General features: G+C 39.1%; 1 protein-coding gene and 1 pseudogene across 5 annotated transcripts in view; both read right to left on the reverse strand.

The window, feature by feature from the left end:
• Window positions 1-739, reverse strand: part of GABPB1 (GA binding protein transcription factor subunit beta 1) — a 68,059-nt gene extending 67,320 nt beyond the window's left edge. For 2 of the 5 annotated variants that reach the window (XM_040492671.1, XM_040492672.1), the window contains exon 1: window positions 313-738. The gene's annotated coding sequence lies outside the window, so the exon portion shown is untranslated. Of the gene's footprint in view, window positions 1-312 lie in introns of all 5 variants that reach the window. The other 3 variants (XM_040492669.1, XM_040492668.1, XM_040492670.1) reach the window with 3 other exon arrangements.
• Window positions 740-13,599: 12,860 nt separating this feature from the next.
• The window catches only part of LOC121042073 (peptidyl-prolyl cis-trans isomerase, mitochondrial-like), a 24,311-nt pseudogene continuing 12,577 nt past the window's right edge, over window positions 13,600-25,333 (reverse strand).

A 25,333-nucleotide genomic window follows, 5' to 3' on the forward strand; every position in this document is an offset into this window, starting at 1 on the left:
GTGAGGCCGCGGCGCGCCGGGGCCGAGGAGGGGGCGGCGGCCGCCACCATGTCTGCCCGCCCCTCCCAGAAGCGGGGTGCCCAGCGGACAAAGCGCGGCTGCGGCGCGGGCGGAGCGGGCGTCCAGGCCGACCCCGCCGACCCCCGCGGAATAAGCGGGGCCAGGAGCCCCGGAAACCCGGCGCCTTAATGCAATAAACAGGAAATCGCGGGGATGATCTGGGTTCCGGGGGAAGTGGAATTATTTTTTACCAGCGAAGAGATCAACTTCCACATCCGGTGGTAACAGGGCCCTACACAGACCCGCACTGACCTGGAAAAGCTTCGGGAGCGGCGACGGGGGAGCAGCAGGAGGTGGTGCGGGGACCCGAGGCGCCTCGTACCCGGCCGGGCTGACGCGGCCCCGCTACACACAAAGCGCTTCAGCTGCACAGGGCGCTATTTTCCGAAAATGCCGCGTCTGGTCGGCGCCCAAAATCCCCACCGAAAAGTCCCCCGTGCTGCGCGCGGAGGGACACATGGTGTGCGAGTGAGTCAAAGCTCCCAGCATCCCTCCCGGACCCGGCCCTTGTCAAGCTCTCGCCTGAGCCTTTCCGCCCCTGCCTTCGGTCGCAGATCGCTCCCCCACTCACTCCCTGACCCCATTCTAGCAGGAGGAAAGGGACGACAGATCTGATTTTTCTTTTTAACGGTCGAGAGGGAAATATGCAATTTGTAGAGCTTGAGCCACACAAAGAAAGCGGCGGAATGATCCGCTCTCGGCGACCGCAAGTCCCGGCTCGCCCGGCGCCTGCGCGGCACGGGGGTGGGAGCTGCGGCCGGCCATGTGCGCGGTGAGCAGCCCGGCTGGTGGCCGAGTCTTCCCGCCTCTTTCTGCGGGGGCTGGCGGTTGGGATACTAAAGTGCGTGTTCCTACCTTCTTTTCTCTCTGACAAGACCGCCGAGACGGGGAATCCCACTCCGAGGTTAACCAGAGTCGCCTAGCAGAGTCCTGGGAGACGGAAGAGCAGCCAGCAGGCTAGGATTTAACTTAAAGTGGCCCCAGATTCAATTAGCCAGATTGGGACAGGAGTAGCGGTTGAGGTACAAGAGGAGGAACGAAGGATGGTCCTTCTCCACTTCCATAAATTGAGCAGTCAGGTTCATGACGAAGACGTACTTATTTCTATAGCCTTTTTTTGTTTGTTTGTTTAACATACCGGTGGTGTCACAGGCGTCTCGTACTTAAGCGACCCTAAAATAATTGCTTGCTAATTTTCCTTGGATTACTGTCACCTCGGAGGTAGAGGTCTGTGTTTCCGTGGCTGGAATGTCAAGATTTTTGTTGTGTTGTATTTTATTAAGAAAGTAGCAAAAGTTTATTTGGAGGTGGTAATTTACAAAGTAAAAGTCTTTGGAAGTTAATTTACTTGTGATGATTTGCTAAGAAATCCAACACACCGGTATGTTTTTAACAGATGAGCTTAAGAATGACTTTCCTACGTGGCTTTCCCAAGTTGCTAACGTGCAAATTTTGGCTTCCTATATTTAGGAGTTGGTAATATCTGAGACAGCGCCAAGAGTTCAATCTAGGAGAGTTTACAAGCTTGAATGAAATCCATATTACTTTTTGATTTTGTGATTACTTCAGATAAGTAATTTATCTCCAGTTATCCTTTTGTGATATTGACGTGGTAAAGGCTTGTAAGTCTTTAACTTATTAAAACATTTTGCCTAAAACAGAAGCAAAGTAAGTGGCATAGGAGCCATATTGTTTTCTTTTGATGTAATGTTTTCAAGGCTTCAGTTGATAAAAACTTGTCAAGTTTTTGATATCATATGCTTTAACATTGAGTTGGTTGGAGTAAACGTTGAACTAATGATTGTTACGGAATCCTTGCCCTCCTTGATCTGCCATAGAGCGCAGACAAGTAAATAGGAAACAACAGTAGTAAATCAGGGTAAACTGCTGAATACTGCGAAATCCCATACAGGAGAAATCCTTTACTCACCTGGGAGGGAGGACTGGGGAAGCAATTAGCTTTAATAAGGAATTGGGGAAGATTCTTCCAGGCAGAGGATGCAATGCATGCAAAGTTGGGAGACAAACTTTGAAGAGAGTGTTGAGTAAAGAAGATAATGCTGTTTTAGGAGTGCCTAGAGATGTTCTTGAAGACGTTTAATCGTGAAGACCTTGAGTGGTATGTGCAGAGATTAGCTTTTGAGAGCAAAGAGGAACCCGTTAAGTGTCATAGAAATGGATTTGCATGGTAGGCAGATCAGACTTCTGCAAAACTCAGAGGCATGGAAAACATTTTGGAAAAAACAGTAATATGTGAGAGAGTAATGCCTTGGACGGAGATAGTGACAACTAGTGTAAAGAGTGTGGCCAAAGTAGTTATTGAGAGTTTGGTGATTTGGTTGAGCGGGTAAGGGAATGACGGAGATGTCAAAGATGACTCCCAGGTGTGTTGGGGGAGCAGTTGGAAAGATGGTCCTGTCTTCACTGAGATTAGAAACAGGGAAGAAGAGTAACATGTTATAAGGTTCTGTTTTGACCTGGTTGAATTTGAAGTGTTTGTGAGACAGCCAAGCAGATATGTCTGGCAGGCAATTAGATATTCATTGAAGTTGTTTCATGAGCACCCTTCTGTAACTGGCACTGTTGTAAATACTGGAATAGATTAAGCAGCAACAAAACCAACAAGGTTCCTGCTCCTGTTGCTAGTGCAAGGAACAGACCATAAGTAAGTTTTACAAAAGGAAAGATAGTATCTTATAATATGCTCCATTAAGAAAATAAAAGGGTATTTGAATAAAGTGTTTCTCTAGGGGAGAGAACAGGCAAAATTTTGGAGGTTGATCAAGATAAAGCTTCTTGGTTGATCAAGAGAAGGTATTCTCTGAGCTAAGACCTAAATGGGAATAAGGGCAGTATTTGAGGCCAAAGGGAATAGCAGAGCAAAATCCTAAGGTGAGAAAGAGTTTGTTGTGCATAGCAAGGAGGTCAATGTAACAAGTTTAGAAAGCAAGAATGGTAGAAGTAGTCGGCTGCCTTGGTAAGTTTAAGTGTGGTAGAAGGCATCAAAGGGTTTTAGGAAAGGAGTGACATGGTTGGTAGCAATAGAGAAAAGGTGGATAATTTGAAGATATATTTGGTGATTAGACCTGACCTGTATTGCTAATGAGTTGACATGAGTGAGGGAACGGGAAGAATCCAGAGTTATTCTTAGGTTTGGGCATGATTATCTAGGCTAGCGCTGTCCAATATAAATATAAAACAAACCACATATGTAAGTTTATAGTAGCCAGACACATTAAAAAAGAAACCATTGCAGTTAATTTTAATTTAATTTTAATCCAGTATAGTCAAAATAGTATCATTTCATATGTGATCAATATTTAAAAATATTAAATGTTTTTAAATGTTTTGCAGTCTTTTTCTCATTACTAAGTATGTGTTCAAAATCTGGTGTGTATTTTATATTTAAACATACCTCAATACTTGATTCCGTAAAATTTACAGTTGAAAAAGTAGATTAACATGCCCAGTCATTCTGAACATACTTAAAAGTTTTGCAGTATTTGAATTATGTATCATTTGTTATTTAATTTTAAATTAAAGATTAAAATTATAATTCCTAAATTAGTCACATTTTTAAGTGCTCAATAGCCACATGGCTAGTAGCTACTATATTAGACAGTGCAGTCTAGTGGAAAATCAGAGTAAAAAAGTTGTGTGGAACCAGCCTGGAAGGCCTTGGATGCCATGTTAAAGGATAGGGATTTTATCTTAGATACAAGGGGAATAATAGACGGTTTTTGAGCTAGAGTGACTCAATGTTGTACTTAAGGCTAGAAAAAAACAGTAGGGGGCGCCTGTGTGGCTCAGTCAGTTAAGCGCCCAAAAGTTGGTTTTGGTTCAGGTGGTGATCTCAGGGTTTCCTGGGTTTAAGCCCCACATGAGGCTCTACAGTGCAGAGCCTACTTGAGATTTTCTCTCCCTCTCTCTCTCTGCCCGTCTCTGACTCGTGCTGTCTTGGTCTCTCTCAAAACAAATAAACAGACTTTAAAAAAGAAAAAAAAACAAAACAGTAGGTGTCTAGCTGGTGACTCAGGAACAAGAGCAACCCTTCAGTTCAGTCCCACTTTCCAGGCTCTAACCTCAGCCCTTCAGATTCAGAAGTATTTTTGTCAGTGCTCCAGAGCAGTGCTACCAAAGTATGGTCCACAGGGTAATGCCAGTCTGCAAACCCTTTGCTGTTGTTCCTAGACAAGGCATTTACACAAAGTGAATAAGAATTTGGAAACTTACAGTAATTGAAGACTAGTTTTATGTCTGTGGATCTGTATTGTTTTATATGTCTTTGTTTAAATAGCTTTTTCTAGTAATTCATATTTAATAGAGGTACCTATGATCTTTCACCAGAGAGATTTTTTTTTTGATGATGAGAGGTTTTGGGTTTGTTTTTTTCCCCCAGATATGCAAACTGTGTGTCCTCTATGCCATTAAGATCATCTTTTTTTCTCTTATGTTACTGTTAAATAATGCCTTTTTTTCTAGGTGTCAGTGAAAGCCAACTCCTTTCTTTTTATTTCATATCTTCACACTTCTGAATCACCGATTTAAGCGCACTGACCTGATCACATGTCACTTGGCCCTTGTCCACATAGTTATGCTCCCCCACTGTACTGTTTGTTGTTTGCAGACCTCTTTGATTCATTGGGTTTTCAGAATGACTTCAACTGTTAGGCATTTTTCTATATGAACAGGGTGATAAGGAGACTCTCCTTCTGCACCATCTGCCTCCTGAGCATGCTCCAGGGCCATCACCATCAGCCTCTGCATCTCCTGGTTGACCAGGTTTAATATAAATTCACAAATTTGATTACCCATATTTTTTCTTCTTATGGTCCCTCAGTTTGTTGTGCAACAGTTACCTAATCTTCACTGCACCACAGGTAATTTGTGAAGCCCTGCTCTAGAGGTACTGAGACAGAGTCACAAGAACCAAATTCCCAGATTAACTAAAACAAATGCTTTTTTTTTTTAACTTTATAGTGAGAACTATAGCAGCTAAGAAAGGAATGGACATCTATCTGCTCATTTTCTCCCTCCATAGAGAAATGTAAGGCTACAAAGAAATAACCCAAATTTATAATAGCTACCACTTATTAAATGTTACTGTTTGCCAGCCACTGTGCAAAATTGGTTATAGATCTTGTGTCACATTTAACCCTCACAACAACACTAAAAAAAATAGATATTATTAACCCCATTTTTCCAGTAAGGTAACAGAGGCCAAAATAGTCTAAATAACTTGCCTAAAGTCACAAAGCTGATAAATGTTAGGCAGGATTCCAATACAGGTCTCATTTCAAAACCATTGTTTCTAGCAAATTCCCTAGCACAAAATGATTCTGTTTTGTTTTAGCGATAGTACATGAAGTTGACTACATTACCTCCGAGAGAGTTCATTAGTGAATTTGGGCCAGAATAAGGGGAGTTGGTGGTATTCTAATGCCACCAGACAAATGCGTTCAACAGTAGAAAAGTGCCTGCTCCTATTTAGAATTTATAGTTTTCCACAAATCAATAAAAAAAAAGACAGCCCAGGGCACCTGGATGGCTCCATCAGTTAAGCGTCCAACTCTTGATTTTGGCTCAGGTCAGAATCTCATGGTTTGTGAGATCGAGGCCTGCATCGGGTTCTACACTGACAGCATGGAGCCTGCTTGAGATTCTCTCCCTTTGCCCCTCTCCCCTGCTTGTGCTCACTCTCTCTCAAAATTAATAAAAAAAAAAAAAAAAAGACAACCCAATAGTAAAGGGGGTAAAAGACTTGAACAGTTTACCAAAGAGGGTATCTAAATGGCCAATAAACATGTAAAGGCACCCAACTTTTACAATCCGGGAAATGCAAATTAAAACCACAATGAAATACTGCTGCACATTCACAATAATGGCTACAATAGACACTACAGTAAATGCCAAATGTGGCCAAGAATTGGAACAACTGAAACTGTACATTGCTAGTTGGAATGTATACTGATATAGCCACTTTGGAAAGTTCAAAAACCAGACAAAACCAAACTAGATTTAAGGATTTATGTTTAGGTAGTAAAAACTATAAAAAGAAAGGAAATAGTATGCTTTGGGTAAGGCAGTAATATTTGGGAGGAGGGCACAAGGGAGCTTCTGGGGTGCTGGCAACATTTGGTTTCTTGACCTAAGTGCTGGTTACGTGGGTATTCACTTTGTGATTCATTGTGCTGTAGGTTCGGGGGTGGTGACTTCTCAATATGTGTATTTTATATATATATATATGTGTATATATATATACATACACACACATATATATACACATGTATGTGTATATATGTATATATATATGTGTGTGTGTGTATATATATATATTTATATATCATGGTTTTAAAAAATTTGTTGGGAGGAGTGCTTGGGTGGTTCAGTCGGTTGAACGTCTGACTTCAGCTCAGATCATGATCTAACAGTTAGTGAGTTCGAGTCCCACATCGGGCTCTGTGCTGACCGTGCAGAGCCTAGAGCCTGCTTTAGATGTGTCCCCCTTTCTGTCTCTCTGCCCCTCCCCTGCTCACACTCCCTCTCTGTCTCTCAAAAATAAACATTAAAAAAATTTTTTTTTTAATTTTGTTGGAATTAACAAGTAGGGAAAAAAACTTTTGTGGGCAATTCTGAGATACACATTACCAACTATCACTTCACTGACTGAGCCAGTCTTTTCATCTGTACATTATAAACGTGAAAGATAAGTTAGGCCTGAATTATGGGAGAGGCAGTGGTTTAAAACAAAAACAAAAACAGAGAGGCAGATGCAAAAACTACCACAGAACTTGAGGCAATATGGGAAGGTGAAAGACCATGGCAGTTGGAGTGAGGAGCCCCAAGTTCAAGTCTTAACTGGTTTCTAACCTAGACTGTAACCACTCTAGGCATGTGACCTGGGCGGATCTCCTAACTTTGGGTTTTGTACTCTGAAAACAAATTCAGTATTGCTGGCAGAAAATTAGAAGTTATTCACATCAAGGTAGTAATTGAAGCTATGGGAGTGAATGAGATCATTTGGAGACAATATAGAAAAAAGAGAAGTAAAGAGGAGAGGAAATCAGCATTTAACCTGCATAGCGTTTGCTCTACGTGTGTTATCATTTATTCCTCTCAGATTCCAAGGTAGCCAATTTGTCCTTATTTGGTAGATTGACTATGGACTCACAGCAAAAATAAGTAGCATTGAGAACCAGTTTGACTCCAGTTTATATGGTGCACTATACAATTCCTGGATAGCTAAGTGTTTTAGGAAGCCCATGGGGTGAATTTGAGTCAAGGAAAGTTAGGCCCTGAGAAAAGACATTTGGATTTTTGTGATTTGTGACCTGAAACCTATGTAACAGCACCTGCACTTGTTTGTTGTGCTTCAATGAGCGTGGATAATCCAGACAATCATTTGTGCCCCAGATCTCTGGCAATAAGAAAAAATGTCTAGGGTACCTGTGTGGCTCAGTCAGTTAAGCATCTGACTTCAGCTCAGTTCATGATCTCATGGTTCATGAGTTCAAGTCCCACATGAGGTGAACAAGAGCACTGCTTAGGGTGAGCCCCATTTCTCTTTCTTCCTCTCTCTCTGCCCTCACTCGCACCCTCTCTCTAAAAGAGAAATATCTAAAAATTAGTATATCTAAAATTAGTATATCTAAAAATTAGTATAATGAAAACAAAGCCAATTTTTAAGACCTAGCTAAACACTCTTTCCAGCCAAGTGCTTGAACAAGAAACAATAATAACTCACTATATGATATGACGTTTGCTGCTTTGTTCGCATACTACCTAGAACCATGAGTATCGCTTGTGGTATGGGTAATTCACATTGGGAAACATTGGGATGTTATTTAATAGTGTTCACTGGTATTGTGCATTTTGGTCACCTGAAATTCTTAGGGAAAAGATCAAGATGGCTTTGTAAGCCAAGGTCACTAAAACTTGGAATGAAAGATAATTAAGACTGGTGGTGAACACATGTCTTTTGGAAAGCAGCAGTATCTACTCAAAATTGAGTAATCTATAATCAATAAGGAAGGCTTTCCCCTACTAGGTTTACTCTTAGGGTAGCATTTTAACATTAGAGAAAAGTAATAGAAAGATGTTCTACCACAATACAATTACTGGTTTCTCCCTGCACGTTTTTAGATTTACAGAAGAATAATGTGCATTTTTGGCAGACTACTGAAGAATTTTAAATTGATTGCAGAAGCATGAGGTCTTCTGTCTTTGTCTAACCCGTTTCTGAGTTGTAGACAAGACCTCCAGTAAGTAAGTGACATCCTTTGGTAAAATCAATGATCTCAGCATTCCCCAGAAGCACCAAGAACTTTGATTTCCAGGAACAGGTTAGGAGCAGCCACTTCACTCAACCTTATATTTTATATATTTTACATTTGGGAAACCTTATTTTCTCACTATATTTTAAGGCAGTGGGCATTTAATAATTGTTGGTTATGGTTTCAAATGATTTTAAAAATTATTGGAATCCATCCACTGGTGCAGAATACTTTTTAAACATCTTCACTGTCTTTCATTCATACAGTTCCCACCCTCAGAATAACCTCTGCTCTTACTTTTTTTATTTTTCCAGAATTTCTTCATGCCTATACATGTAAGAAAGAGTATTATTCCCAATTTTTATGTAAAAGGGAGGCTGCCATATATATTTTTCTACACTTTGCACTTAAGACATCTGACTTTTTCATATGAATGCATAAGATACATATTTTTCTTACCTCTGCAGATTATTTAACCAGTCATCATCCAATTGAGAGACATAGAGTTTCTAAATTGTTATATTCTAATTAATGCTTGGACGAATATCTTTGTACACATACCTTCTTGTATATTTAAGTACATCTCATCTACGTTCTCAGAGGAATTGCTTTGCAAAAGGGCATATATGTATTTTTAATTTTGATAGGTTCAGCCATGTTGTCCTCCATGTACCGGATGTTTCTCCACAGCATTGTCAATAGATTAGAGTGGGAGCAAAGTTTTAGATTTTTCCCTGCCAACTTTTGAAGGACAGATTATTTCAAGTCCTACCTAATATTTTCAGGATCAACAACAAAATCATTTGGTTAAATTGAGAGAAATGGGGTTTGATTTTCAGAATTTCTTTAGGATACAGAAATTCTTTGCTGCAGCTCCTGCAGCTACACCCACAGCTAGTAAAAACATGGTTGCTTATGCAGTCATAGCAGCCAGCAAACCTGGAGAAGGGCCAAGGATGACTACAAGCAGCCCCATCTACACTTTTTTTTTTTTTTTTTTTGGCAAATTTGCAAGCTTAGCAGGATTTAAAAAGATCCTTCAGCTTTTGTTTGAATTACAGAGAACCTAGGAAGAGAGGAAAAATTGTTCATTTCATGAAAAAATTCCCCTGATAGGAGCTAAAAAAGGACTTTTACTTAATTTTGCCTTGGTACTGAGGTGGCACATGGACAGAGAAAGTAGGGATATTAGGCTCTGGGTTCCACCTGCACTGGGGATTATATTAGGGCAGAAAGAAAAATTTCCAGGAATGATGATCTCAGTTTCTTAGAGCCAGAATAATTTAGGGAGAGAAAAGGAGTTAGATGTGGCATTCTAGCTTACTGACTTAAATTTGGTAGTCATTTTATAAATGTGTAGGTGTGTTACGGACTGAATGTGTCCCCCCAAAATCCATGACCTCTAACCCCTAATGTGATAGTATTTGGAGATTATGCCTTTGGGAGGTAATTAGGGTTCAGTTCGATCCTGAGAGTGGAGTTCTCATGATGGGATTAGTAGTAACCTTATAAGAAGAGGAAGAAGAGCAAGAGAGATCTCTCAGCTTGGGCAAGAGGAAAGGCCATGTGAGGACACAATGAGGAAGCCATCTGCAAGCCAGGAAGAGAACTCTCACCAAATTAGCCAGCACCTTGATCTTGGACTTCTAGAACTGTGAGGAACAAATTTCTGCTGTTTAAACCACCCAGCCTAGAGTACTTTGTTATGGCAGCTCGACTTGAGTAAGACCATGTATTTCTGGTTTTCCACAGATTCATAAAGGTCCATTAAAACAAGTTGTCATAACTATTAATAAGTGTCTTTCTTCACATTAACTACAACCAACGCATTGTTTGTGTTTCCTGCACAATTTGGAAATGATTACATCTTCACGCATGGCAAGTGACTATTGGGAGGTCTTTCAATTTAATACCCCTAAATTTTAATTTGCATCTCAGGAATGGCTTGGAATTTGGAGTCTTTCTCTTTCTTGAATTGAGCTATAGGAGTGCATGGGTGGTTGGTTAAGCCTGAGACTCCTGATTTCTACTCAGGTCATGATCTTGGTTGTGAGATCAAGCCCCACATCAGGCTCCATGCTGAGCATGGAGCCTGCTTAGGATTCTCTCTCTGCCTCTCCTGTGCTCCCACTCTCTTTCTCTCAAAATAAATAAACATAAAAAAAAAGATATAAATGCAGTTATAAATTCATTAACTAAATGGGCTATGTGTGTTGCACACTGGTGATTGGATATTTGATGGTACCAAGGAATCATACTACTTTTGTTGAGTTACAATGTTTTGTCATGATTAAGTTTTTTAAACAATCTCTTTTTAAAAAGTTTTAATGTTAATTTTTGAGAGAGTGTGAGCAGGGGAGGGGCAGAGAGAGATTGGGACTGAAATCTGAAGCGGGCTCTGTGCTGACAGCAGAGAGCTCTATGCGGGGCTTGAACTCGTGAAGCCAAAAGTCAGACACAACTGACTGAGCCACCCAGGTGCCCCTAAACAAGAATCTTTTAGAGAGCTGTTGAAAATGAAGAGGAAATGATATTTTATCTAGGATTTGTTTCAAAATAATCTGGAGTAGCAACAGGGTATAAATTTTTGGCAATACCAAGGAAACAGGATGATAATTAAGAAGCTGGATGATGGATATGTGAGGGTTCTTTATATATTTTTTTTCTTTATATGTTCTATACTAAAAAGATTAAAATAATTTTTAATTGTGTATAACTAGTGACTACAATTATGCTTTCATTTTCTTACCTTCCATTCTGGGTGATTCTGATAACTGCTGAAATTAACATACAAAGAATTTTCAACTTAAATGTCTTACCAAGCATACAAATGAAAATGCTGGGCATTAGTACACATTGAACTAAATTTACCATGCATTTATTTAGCAACTATTAAATGTATTCAAGTAGATTTTCTCATTTAATCTCTGCAAAAGTAGGTGCTAGCCCCATTTTACAAAGGAGAAAATACAGACTCTAGATAAGTGATACACAGATAGAAAATAGAATTCAGATTTTTTTCCCCAGTTGGTCTACCTCCCAAGATCCATGTTTTATTTCTACTATGCTTTTCAGACTTGACCGACTACCCTTTCTTCCATGCTGTTTTTTCTTTCAGGAGTGAAAGCCTGGCACAACAGGTAAACAAACTCACGTGTGAAAATGTGAAAGATTTTGGAGGTCTCGTTGTCCTCTCCTGTTAAGTCAACTACAGTCCCAAGACAAGAGTTAAAGGTGTACTATACCTTAAGGAAACCATGAAAACTGAACTGATAAATTTCTAGACCTAACTCACCAAGCTTTGGTTCTCCAAGAATTCTTTTGACCATTATTACGTGTATTTGTGTTGGTTACTGTTCAAGATACGGAACTGGTCCTCTCATCTTACTTTCAGAACATAAATTAAGAGCTCAACCTTGATGGCTTTATGCTAACCTTGAGGACATTACACTAAGTAAAATAACTCAGAAAAAAGCAAATACTGTATGACCTCACATATATCAAATCTAAAAAAAACAACCTCAGGAGCGGTTGGATGGCTCAGTCAATACAGCATGTGACTCTTGATCTTAGGGTCGTGAGTTTGAGCCCCACATTGGGTGTGGAGCCTACTTAAAAGAAGAAAAGATTTTTTTTTTCATCAACCGTATAGAAACAGATTTATGGTTGCCAGGGTTGAGGTGGGGAGAAAGGAGAATGGGGGAAGGTTGTCAAAGGGCACAAACTTCTAGTTATAAGATGAACAAGTTCTGGTGATCTAATGTACAGCATGGTGACTATAACTACTGTATTCTTCAAAGTTACTAAAAGAGTAGATCTTAAAAGTTCTCACCACAAAAAAAATGTAGGATGATGGATGTGTTAACTGTCCTTATTGTAATCATTTCTCAGTATGTATGTATATCAAACCATATTGTACACCTTAAACTTACACAATCTTATATGGCAGTTATATCTCAGAAAAGTGGAGGGGTGGGGTGGGGCTTAATCCTGACACACTTAACCGTGTCCTTCCTCCTGCAGCCCACTCTACTCTGTCGACTACATCCCCTCAATTAAAAGCCATACCAGTGCAGCTCAGGAAATGGAGTAAGTGCAAAGTAGAAACATCCCCCAGCTAACACTGAGCAGCCAGTCCTTTCTTTCTCTTCCCAAAGACCTGCCACGTTTGCAATATAAGGAGGCTTGGGACTTCTCCCTACTCCTAAGCTGGTCATAACAATGGAACTTTAAAAATGCTTATGTACAGTGTGGCAGAGCTTCACAAATCTCCACCCAGATTTTATAAGCGCTATTGGTTAAAGCAAGACCTGAATCCAAGAAAAGGATCTATTCATTGAGGCCTTACATGGGATTGGGTATTTTTATTCCTCCTCACCCATCTCTCCCTCCAAATAAGAAGCACCATACTTTGGTAAGTCTAGACTCAACTATGCTTAAAACAATTCCTCACTGACTAGACTGCAGAGTGGGTCATATGGGATAGACTTGAAGCTCCTTGGTACACTTGCCTTGCCCCTGGATTCCTGCATCTCCAGGCCAAGGAAAGATAAAATGAAGAGTTAATAACAGCACAAACTCCACACTTTTATCTGGAGATATTCTTTGGTGAAGCAAAAAAGGAATTATTAGTGAAGTTATATCACACTTGATTATATATTAAAACAAGTTTAATACTTGATCCCAAAGAGGAAAAAAAAAAAAAAACCCAGGAAATGAGAAATAGAGAGCTTTAAGTTTGAGCAAGAGAATACCTACAGGGTACTTAAGGGCATAAACTTCAAAATGCTTCTGGTATGGCTTCTGCCCTTTGAGAAGGCTTTCATTAAGATGGAAAGCTGAAAGTTGCCTTTTCCCCTTTGCTAACCCAACTCTCTTTGGCAGTAGGCAACAATACGTGGGGTAATATATTATTTACTAAAATGGTGAAACCCAAAGTTTTGGGTTAAATTTAGATTTTTGTGCTAAAAACTGGTTTGTCCTTTTGCCAACTGCATGCACTTTGCTTGCATACAGGACCTATAAGAAGGAACTTGAGTATCCCACTTCCCTTTAAGTTCTTCAGATGAAATTGTTTTGCTTTCCTCTCCCCAACTTCTTTATCTTTACCAAGGTACCACTTTTCTCCAATAGTCCAGGCTCAAAACAGTCTTCATTTTTCTTTAGTTTTCCTTTCATAATTATAAACCTAATGCTGCAATTCAGCTGGACTTGGAGGAGAATAAGAAAAATATAGAGCCAAAGAACTGCAGTGAGAGCACAAAGATTATAGGATATAGTGAGCCAGGTGAGAGTGGCAAGGTGTTCTCTTGAGCTCAGAAGGAATGAGCTGGAGGTCAAGGTAAAACAAGTCAAATTTGTTGGTGTTGTTGACAGCAATAGTGAACTTCTTGGTGGTCCTGCCATTCCTGGACCCAAGCAGTCCATGGCATCCACAATATTCATTCCCCCTCACACTTAGCCAAAGACCACATTTCCCATCCAACCACTCGGTCTCGGCAGCATACATGAAAATCCGGGCACTGTTTTTGTTGGGTCCCGCATTTACCATGGACAAGATGCAAGGATCCATATGCTTCAGGATGAAACATCAAATTTCTCCCAGGTGAACTTGCCACCAGGGCCACTATGGTGTATGAAGTCACCACCCTGGCACATAGGCCCCAGGATAGTTCTATGAAATCAGGAAACTTTATAACCAAATCCTTTGTCTTCAGTGCTCAGAGCATGAAAGTTTTATGCTGTCTTTGAAACTTTGTCTGCAAACAGCTCAATGGAGAGCTGGCCCAAGGGCTCACCATAGACAGCAATGTCAAAGAACACAGTGGAATTGACTGTGTCTGGGCTGCATTGGCATCTGCAAAGCCATACTTTAATTCTTCAGTTGAACTTGCTTGTCCTCCCTGGTAAGAAATCTCCTTTGTATTTATACATTTATCTCCACAGCAAGGACTTCACCCTAAGTAAGCCTTTGTCACTTTTCTTTCAGATTACTGAGTCTTGCTGCCCTCTGAATTTAACTTTTCCTTTCCATTCCCAGACTATTCTGTCTCACTGCTGCTGCAATTGTCCTCAAATACTGCTTTCATCTTGATACTGCTCTGAGCATTACCCTACAGAGTATCTGGTGGACCTCTAGGCTCATCCTTGATCTGGCCCCATCCAACCCTAGGTTTGGGCAGCTCTGCTGTCAAGTATGATAGAATGTGAAAAATCCGTACCATTGTTCCTGACACATAGCAGGCACTGTTAGCTTCTTTTCCCTCCTCTTACCAAGTTAGTCTCTTTACTGCCCCCAAACTACCAGTAATCGTATGTGCCTCATAGATTATTCTCCCTCCAAAAAAAATGTATTCACTCTAATTTTCTGCCTCTCCAAAGCTAGCAAACATGAACAAATTCAAATTCTACCTTCAAATTTTAACACTATCTTTTAGGTCACAAGAGTAGTAACAAATAGAAACCATGATTTGTTCTTGGCTAAGAAATTCAACATCATAAAAATATTGTTTCTATATTTAACATGTCAAAATACTAATAAGGGTTATTGAGGAGCAAAGGAAATGAGAAAAGGGGAGCCATCCAAGCTGATTATAAAGCTCATATGGGAAAAATACACATGCAAAAATAGCGAGAAAACCCTGACAAAGAAGAGTGGTAAGGAGACTGACATATGCTAGGTATTAGTGCCTCAATAAGGGCGCTAATCTGCCCTCATAACCTAAACACCTCTCAGAGGACCCTCCTCCAAATGCCTATAATTTGGGGATTAGGTTTCAACACGAATTTTGGGGAAATACATTCAGTGTATAGTCCATCTACAGGGGAAAAAAATAATCTATAAGTACTGATAAGGAAACATCTCCAGCTTAATATATCATTAAGTTTAAAAAGGAAAGTGCTGAAAGTGTGTATAGTGTGCTGCCTTTTAATAAAGGGAGAAGATATAAATATGTGTTTGTATTTTGAAAACCATCAAAGGATCCCTGAGATGATAATAAAAGTGGTTACCCATAAAGGTTAGCCCATTGGACGGTGATGGGAGCAGAACTTTTCAATGTACCGATTGATAATTGTGGTGTTGCTTTTTTTTTTTTTTTTTTTACCACATGAATTAAATGTATGTCCTTTAAAAAGGAGGGAGTCCCCCATCTAGAAATAGAAACATAAAAATTAAGAGTTGGAAAGGCCTTCAGAGATCACTGAAAGTTTCCTCATTGTAAAAGTGAGAAAAGGAAGGAATACAAGGGGGAAATGTTCAATACAGAGTGACATAGCTAGTTTCTGAAAGAACAAGAATACAGGTCTCTTGATCAACACTTTTCCTTCTCTCTCTGTTTCTTTCTCTTCAGTCTCTTGATAGGTGCTGTCTGCCCTAGCCCTTGCTAATCTCCCTTTTTCCTAACTCACAGAGGTCTTAGCTTGTTTGCTGATTATTTCATGTCTTAATTTCTTCTCATAAATGTTTACATCTTCAAAGTATATCTTTGTATTTTTGATAGCACTTCACACAGTGGCTCATAACTGCTTTGTTCATTTGTTCAATAATGTATTGAATGCTCACTAAATGACTGGCCCATTGGTAGGTTTCATGAATGCATAACTGTCAATTGGAATACTGGAAAAGGAAGTAGAAGTTTTGATCCTTGTTCTAAGCATTGAACATAAAAGCAATAAGGCCTCTAATTCAGTGACCTGAAGCCATATTTAAATTTACTTTGTTAATTATTTTTCTTTGAGTAGGGCCTAAGCAGGGGGCAACATATATCCTGCTGCTCATACGTAGGTGCTAGGTGGACAAGACTACTGATCATCAATCCCAGTTTTAGGTAAACAGAGAAACTTTGGCCTGCCTGCTCTTAATAACCCATAGATTACCCTTCTAGGCCACTTATGGGATAACTATAGGTTTTCAGAAACCTTCTAGAAAAGACTCCCCAGCACCCTGTCTCCTATTTCTATCAACTGACTGCCCCATGCCAGTATCTTGAAGGCAGGAACCATTTGTTCCTTTGTATTCCTAGCACCTGTTACAGTACCCAGCACATTTAATGTGACTGAACTGAACCGAACGTGTAGGGCCATGCACATGCTATACTTAAGATCCAAATGTGTCCTCTCCAATGTGTTTCCCACTAGAGTGAGTTTCGCCTGATATCGAATCTTCTAATGTTTCTGATTCCCAGTTATAAATCCTGTAGCCTCTATTTCCTTACCCCACAACCATAACTACCATGTGGCCTCTATCCCTTATGGGAATGTTTCTGTTCCCTAATCCTAAACCTAGTAGGAAGCAGTTATTTCCCTGGTTCTCCAGATAAAATTTGACAAGCTTATTTGTGTTCCTCAGGATTTCCTCAATACAAGGTTTGATATAACCCTGACCTTTGATTCTGGCAGATTGTACTCCCCCTTGGTTCAAGGGTTTCTCCAGTTGTTTCTCCAGAAACCTGAGTATATGGCATGAGGAGGAGGAAAAGAGCTTACTTGAGTGTCTCACATGCCTGCTAAAGCACTTTGAGTCTTGTTTTCCTTATTTATAAATTTAAAATGATAGTGCTCATCTCATAATGTCATTATAGTGATTTGGAGATAAGTATGTGAAAATCCCTGGCATATAGTTACTGTTCTAGACACATCCCCCTTCTTCTCCACGAAGTGGTTTACGAGTTAATGAAAAATCAAATGAATGGTTCCTGCAAGCAGCAATACTTACCTTATTCATAGAAACCTGAACTACCTGTTCCTGAAGACAGGGGTAAATCCCGTCTCAATAGCTTGCGTTGGCCTGTCTCTAACATTGTGCTGTTCAGGTGTGTCACAGTACGTCCTGATCAAAAGCCAAGTCTCGTTGTGCCAATGATGTAGGTAAGTAATGGTTCCTCTTACTAGGCTCCATGAGGCCTTTGATATGATAAGGCAGAATCTCTGGCCTTTCAGTGATAACCATCTATCAGAGAATATAAGCTATCTACATAGATAACAATTACACATGGTAGAAAGTGATGCTATGACATAAGAGATGTATATAGAAAATGCTATGTCAGTTTAATAAGCAAAAATTACAGCTACAGATCAAAAATGGTTTCAGGGGCGCCTGGGTGGCTCATTTGGTTAAGAGTCCAACTCTTGATTTAGGCTCAGGTCATGATCCCACAGTTCGTGGTTTCAAGCCCTGCTTCAGGCTCTGTGCTATCAGCAATTCTATCTCTCTGCCCTTTCCCTGCTCATGCTCTCTCTTTCTCTCTCTCAATCAAAATAAATGAACTTTTAAAAAAGTGTTTTCAGTCATTCAGTCAATAGAGATTTATCATAGATGTCTCTGTGCAGGGTATTAGACTAGACACAGGATGTAAAAATTAAGATTATATTTGCATTTGAGACTCAGTAGTTTAATGAGAAAATAATTGCAGTACTGTGTGGTAGGGACTTTTGTTTTTATAATTGTATGTTCAATGTGCTTTGGAAACAGAGATCAAGAGTGATTAACTTAGTTTTACAGATAGTATAAGGAAGAAATTATGTTTGAGCTGTGTCTTGAAGTATAAAGAGGAGTTTACCAGATAGAGAAGATGGGAAAGGATATTCATTAGGCGTTGGCTTTTCACCTTGAAAAAGTGGGAACAATTTCAACATTCAGAAGTGAGGGGAATCTAGAATTACATCAACAAAGTTAGCAAAATAGAAGACATGAAGTGAAATTGTTCTTACTGTAGTGTGGGTGAAGAAGAATTAATGAATTTGATGCAGTTTGTGGTGGGATTTAATACAATGGGAAAAACTATTAAAGATCTTTAAATTAGGACGCGATATGGTTAGAACCTTAAGAAGACTAATTCCAGTTTTGTACAGGATAGGTTGGAAAAGGGCACCTTAGCAACAAAGAGGGCAGTCAGACCATTAAAATAGCTAGGTGAGAGGGAAGGAGACCACGCAGAAGATGGCAAGAGGAATGGAAGGGAGAGGTCAAATGGGAGAAATGTTACAGACATGGGTGTAAGTTATTGGCAGCCTGAGTGTCTGAGAGCATGGTGTACTATTAACAGAAATAAACATAAAAGATAAGGCTTGGGGGAAGTGAAAAAATTCAGCTTGGACACACTAATTTTGAGAATCTGCAAGAGAGCAGTTTCCACCGATTGGTAGAAACAGTAGGCAAAGTGGTACAAGTTGTTAAGGAGAAATGGGAAGTGAGAAAATAGGGGCAGCAAGTGTGACTACTTTTTTTGTGAAGTTTGGCAATGAAGGAGAAGCCTGAATGAGGAAAGGTTTGCAGTTTCCAGTGTATGATGGACTGAGGAGACTGAGATTGTAGAGTGAAAGGGAAAACAAAAGAGCAGACCAGAAACTGAAGGAGAAAGAGGAGGGCATAAATGAGGGAGCAAGGTCATGGTATTAGAGGTATTAGTGGAGGGAAAGATATGAAATACCTCTGTGACAAGAATTTCCAGGCATAAGAGATAATGAATCTCAGATTCTACTTCAGATGATCTCAAGGGTTTATTTTCCTGGGTGGAAAAATCTCACACTGTTTTGTTTTGTTTTTTTCCAGTCCCTTTGCAATTAAACTAATTTCTGACTAGCTTGCAGCATGGCCTAGTTAGTAAGAGACACTTTGCTGAAGTAGAGTGGGGGTTGTGTAATTGCTTTCCCTGGTATTCTTACTGCAGAGAGCTGCTTGTTCAACTACTTCAGATTTTATATCACAAAACCCTGTGACTGGTTCTTCAAAAATAGCTCTTCAGTTTGGATAGATGTTGATTTTCACAACTTTCCCAACTCAGGAATTTTAAAATTCCAGAGTTGGAGTGCTTGAGTGGCTCAGTTAGTTAACTTGATTTTTGGCTCAGGTCACAATCGTATGGTTTGTGGGATCCAGCCCCGCATTGGGCTCTGCACTGTGAGCACAGAGCCTGCTTGGGATTCTTTCTCTCCCTGTCCCTCTGCTCCTCCCCCACTCACATGCATGTGCTCTCTGTCAAAATAAAATAAACATTAAAAAGAATAAATAAATAAATAAATAAATAAATAAATAAATAAATAAATAATCAGGAGTGAAACAATAAAGCCTCTAGAAGAAAATATATGAGAATAACTTCTTGACCAAAGATTTCTTAAATAGGACATAAAAAATACTAACCATAAAGAGGGGTGGGGAATGTGATAGATTGGGACTATTAAACAATTATAAATTTTTCATCAAAAGACACCAGTAAGACAAAAAAAAAAGCTGAGACAGAAGGAAAGATATTCTAAATATGTAAATAAAAAAGACTCATAGCCAAATTACATTAAAAAATGCCTACAATAAGAAAAAGATAGCTCCATCATAAAATGGGCACAGAATTTAAATAGGCATTTCCTAAAAGAGACTATACCATCCAAGGACCAATAAACATCTTGAAAGGTACTCAACTTCTTTAGTCACCAAAGAAATGTATATTAAAACCACAAGATATTTTAGTCATCCAAATGGCTAAAATGGAAAGAACAGAAAATATCAAGTGTTTGCTATATTTGGAGCAAATGAAACTCTCATACATGGCTGGTGAAATTATAAACTGCTACAACCACCTTGGAAAATTGGTTGTATCTACTAAAGCTGAACAAATGCATACTCTGTTACCCAACAATTCCAATTCTAGGTATATACCCAGCAGAAACTATTGGATTCTATCCAAATGTCCTACAGTAGAATAAACAAATAATTGTAGTAAATTGTTATATTGTTGTATTACTCTACAATGAGAATTAACGAACCACAACTACACACAACAGTATGGACGAATTACACAACATGATGAGCAAAAGAGGCTGGTGACAAAAGAGTTCATACTGCAGAATCCATTTGTATACAATTGAAAAATAAGCAAAGATCATGTATTCTGTTTAGAAAAGAGGATAGTGATTATTCTGGGTGTATGTATGAGGAGGGAGCAATGTAGTAACTGGACAGGGGAGCAAGAGAGTTATCAAGGGGATACATAACATTATCTTTCTTGATCTGATAGTCATTATGCAGGTGCATTCAATTTGTAAAAACTCATTGAGATATACATTCATGATTTGTGCACTTTTCTGTATGCATGCAAGATTTTTTTTAAGTCAGAGGTCTAAAGTCTGTCAACCTTGTTTTCATATTAGGTTTAAATGAAGACAAGAACAAGATTATAAGTTACTAGCTTCTCTGTGATTTATCTATTAAAACTGTCCATGCTTCTCATTAGTTTCTACCTTCCAAATCTCTCACTGCCCAGTTCTTCACATTTGGGAACTCTTTAATGATTTCAACACAAGAGAATATTATACCAGGTTCTGTACTTTGTGGTCTTTGCTTCTGTGTTATAGAGCACAGGGTATCTCCCTTAAAACCCACAACACTGGGGAGCCTGGGTGGCTCAGTCGGTTAAGCGTCCGACTTCAGCCCCGTGTCCAGCTCTGGGCTGTTGGCTCAGAGCCTGGAGCCTGCTTCCGATTCTGTGTCTCCCTCTCTCTCTGCCCCTCCCCGTTCATGCTCTGTCTCTCTCTGTCTCAAAAATAAATAAAAACGTTAAAAATTTTTTTTAAAAATCCACAACACTAATGAAATTGCTCAAATAACTAGATAGATAATAACCTCCATTTAGTTTGAAGTTCACGACTGTAAAGTCCAGCGCTATTCTAATTATGGACATCTACATTTGGTCAGTACGTTGCCGCATTCTAGTCTTGGAACCACCTTGAAGACATTTGGACAATATCATCAAGTTCAAGAGGATGTGATGATAGTAAAAGGAGATTGAAGTCAGGAATTCCTTGTTTAGGGCAACATCCTTGTTAATAAATTATTCACCATTCAAGAGTGATAATTATACAAAAATACCTTCAATATGGACATCTGAGTACTAGAGAAAACAAGAAATAAGAAAAAAATTAAATGAGAACTAAGTTTTTAAGAGTAAAAATAAGCCTAACATCATGGAGTTTTTGTTTTTTTTACAAAGTATATTGCTGGTTCAGAAGATATGCAACTTTATATTGGTATAGCATTTCACCCAAAATGTGATTTGGATAGAATTGATATTTTAAATAATGTTCCGTTCTGTAATTCAAGAATATGATATATCTTTTCATTTATTCTCCTATGTAAAGTTTTAAACATTTCTCATTCAGACCCAGCCCATTTCTTATTAGGTTAATTAATTTCTAAGTAAACGTAAGAGAAGACTTTGAAATTCCTGGGACTCTGTTCCCAAAGGAGCCCAGGTGGGCAGAGAGTGCGTCCTTTTTCCTCTTTAAATTGTGCACCTCCTAGTACAGTTCAGGGAGGAACAAGCTCTCCATATAACCTTAGATATATCTGTATTTTTCATTTTGATGGGGCAAAAGCAAGAAAGGAACATGTGGACGTGTTTTACCATTTTTGTGGTTGGGGTAAAAATACGAATATCTCCAATCAACCAATTTTCTCATTATTATTGCTCTTCTAATATTACCATTAGGTCCAGGGAACAGGGGTCATTGCGGTGTGCTCCATCCTGAAGAGGGACCCATATTATCACAACCACAAAAAATAAATTATTAAAGTGCCTCTGACACCCAGGATCAGATGAAACCCTCAACAGCCAGTCCCATAATTAATCTCATTTAGTTCTCAGGAAAGTATTTCTCACCTGTCTCTGAAATAAAGGCCACTTTGTTCAAATGCCACAAAGCAGGGTTCTCAAGACACTCCACACTTTAAAATTGGGGGCCCTAAAGAGCTTTTGTTTATGTTGGTTTTACCTATTGACATTCACTGAAATTTAAATTAAAACTGAAAAAATAAGTTATTTAGAAACTTAACCAATTGCATGTTAATATAAATTATGTATTTTTATGAAAAATAATCACATTTTCCCAAACCAAAAAAAAAAAATTAAGAGTGACATCGTTTTACATTTTTTGCAAATCTCAATGTCTGGCTTAATAGAAGACAGATGGATTCTCATCTGCTTCTATATTCAATTTGTTAGAATATCACACACCATGCAACCTCTGGAAAATTCCACTATACATTTGTAAGAAAATGAAAGGGAAAGTACAAATGATGTCTTAGCATTATTGTGAAAATAGTTTTGACCTTGTGGCCCCCCAAAACAGAATTGAGAACCTCCTGAGATCCCAGACCACAATTTGAGAACCACTATCACATAGGGTTGGCAATTTCACATGGTTCAATTTAATATCCGCTCCTCCCTCAAGATGCTCATTGCCCGGGTGCCTGGGTGGCTCAGTAGGTTGGGTGTCTCACTTTGGCTCAGGTCATGATCTCACAGTTGGTTCGGTTTGTGAGTTTGAGCCTGCGTTGGGTTCTGTGCAGCCCAAAGCCTAAAGCCTGCTTCGAACTCTGTGTCTCCCTCTTTCTCTGTCCCTCCCCCACTCATGCTCTCTCTCTCTCTCTCTCAAAAATAAATAAACATTAAAAAAAAAGATATTCATTGCCAATAAATCAAATAAATACATTTCTTTAAATATGGTATGATTGCATCTTAAAAATTGCCTTTTTTATACTTTCATTAATGTCTGAGTAGTATGATACATATCTTCATCTTTTATCCAAAAAGATTTCTCAAATCAGAAAAATATGGCAGTGTAAGAGTGCTAAAGTATAAATGATACATGTGGGAAATTCAGGAAGAATGACTAATATACATATAAAAACATTTTTCACTTTGCTACTCAAAGAAACCCAAATAAAGCAACATTGGGTACTATTTTTTAATACTCAAAGTGACAAAATGTTGGGGTTTTTTGTTTTAAAAAATATGAACTCATATTCTTCATCATCACATTTAATGTTACCATATTTTTGGGAGAATGAACAAAAGTCTAATGGGGTATGAACCCCTTTCAACCTCACCAAAGGCAATTTGGTAACAGGTGTAAAAAAAGCTTGGGATTTGCTGTACCATTTGTTGCAGGAATTTCATTCCTGAAAATTTATTCCAAGAAGTTTAATCATGGATGTGTACTAATAGTTATGTGACAAATACATAAGGATATGTATTTTTATACTCAGGGCTTTTTATAATATATAATATGCATAGGGCTGCATATAGCCAAGGAAAGGAGAACCTTTTTCTGAATTGTTCAAAAGCATCAATTGGACTACTGGGAGCCCTGCTGGAAGGGCTGAAATTGTGATCAGTATGTATTTTCTTCTGCCTAATCTGTATTGTCACCAATGAATAAGTATTACTTTTGCAAAAGAAAAAACAATCATTTTAAAAATACACCCTTTACAAGCAATTGATGGGAGTTGAATTGGTGGATACATGGGTATTGATTGTACTACTCTACTTTTTTGTGTTTGAGATTTTCTACAATAAAAGGATTTCTTCTGATATCCATATGGACACAATATTTTATATAGCTTGCTCTTTCTTGAACTATGAATCCATATCTATTTTTCACATGTGTGCTTATTCAGCTTTATTGAGCTATAATTGACAAAATTGTAATATATTTAAAGCATATAAGGTGATTTGATATATGCAAACATTGTGAAAGGATTCCCACATTGACTTGACTTTTTTCTTTCTTTTTAATATAATTCATTGTCAATTGGCTTATGTACAACACCCAGTGCTCATCCCAACAAGTGCCCCCCTCAATGCCCATCACCCATTTTCCCTCTCCCTCCTGTCCTCCCCCCCCCCCACCGTCCCCCCTCAGTTTGTTCTTAAGAATCTCTTATGGTTTGTCTTCCAATCAATGGCAGGAAGAAAGAAGGGAGGAAAGGGGGAAAAAAGGGTCAGGGGGAATGAAAGAGCTCTCTGCCTATGCATGTCAACTTGCAGACTCTAGGTGATTTCTGTCTTCTAAGCTTGAGATTTTCTCTTATGATTGGCCAAAGATTTAATTTCTCCAGCTTGACACCATTTGCACAGGAAAGATATTTCCTGGAAGGCCTAAGGGCATAAGAAGAAACATTGAGTGCACAAGATACCATTATGTGACATGAAATAGTTAGCAGGGACACATTTAATTTGAAGGTGTTTTTAGTAAATGTTATGAAATTCTTGTGGACTATGCAGAGCACTTTTGTGTCCCAGTGGGGGAACATGCACCTTGTGGCAAAACACAGACGTTATTAATGCGGTCTGATTCAAAGACAGTGTTTTTAAAGTTTTTCAGAGGATCATCCATTAATATTTTGAAAGATCATCAGATCTGGCTGATAGGCTGGGGTAGAGATATTCATTTTATGGGAGTATGGATTCTCAAAGGTCCATGAAGAGGAAAGGCCTTGGGGATGGAAAGTAAGAAGGTAGGCTGGTAGACAGTCAGGGTGGCAGCATGGATGCAGAAAGTGCCTGTGGGAGAAAGGAGCTGCAGAAGGGGTATGTGGTCAGAAGAAAGAAGGAATGATTTCAGTCCCTTCATTGCTCCCCCCACATCAAGTTTAAAACCAAAATCTTTCAAAGACATCCTGTGTTTTTTTTAATCTTTCTATATATGTTTACTTAGATTACAATAGAGAATTATTTCTGAAATGCTGAAACTTGCTAAACCTTGCTGCATGGCTGCAAGATAATCAACATTGTTGAAAAACAGCATTTGCTGGGTATTTTTCTTTTCTCTTTTCTTTTATTTTCTTTTTTTGGGAGAGAGAGCAAGCTGGAGAGAGGCAGAGAGAGAGGAAGAAAGAGAATCTCAAGCAGTCTCCACACCCAGCACAGAGCCCAACATAGGGCTCAATCTCACAAGCGTGAGATTATGACCTGAGCCAAAATCAAGATGTCTGATGCTTAACCAACTGAGCCACCCAGAGGTGACCTTCCGCCCTCCAACCACCACTGAGTGTTTCTTAAGGCAAATATCTCATCTTCAGAGAAATGGCCTACAAAGCAAGACTTCAGCAAACTGTGTAGTAAGGGAACTGTCTTCAGCAGAACTCTTCCACTTTGCTTTCTCTCTTCTACTTTTGGGAACCCCACATCTCTCAACTCCATTCCAATGCAACACAGTGGGGTTAT

Source organism: Herpailurus yagouaroundi, unplaced genomic scaffold (assembly GCF_014898765.1).
Source record: "Herpailurus yagouaroundi ecotype Mexico unplaced genomic scaffold, PumYag 184, whole genome shotgun sequence".
Classification (NCBI taxonomy): domain Eukaryota; kingdom Metazoa; phylum Chordata; class Mammalia; order Carnivora; family Felidae; genus Herpailurus; species Herpailurus yagouaroundi.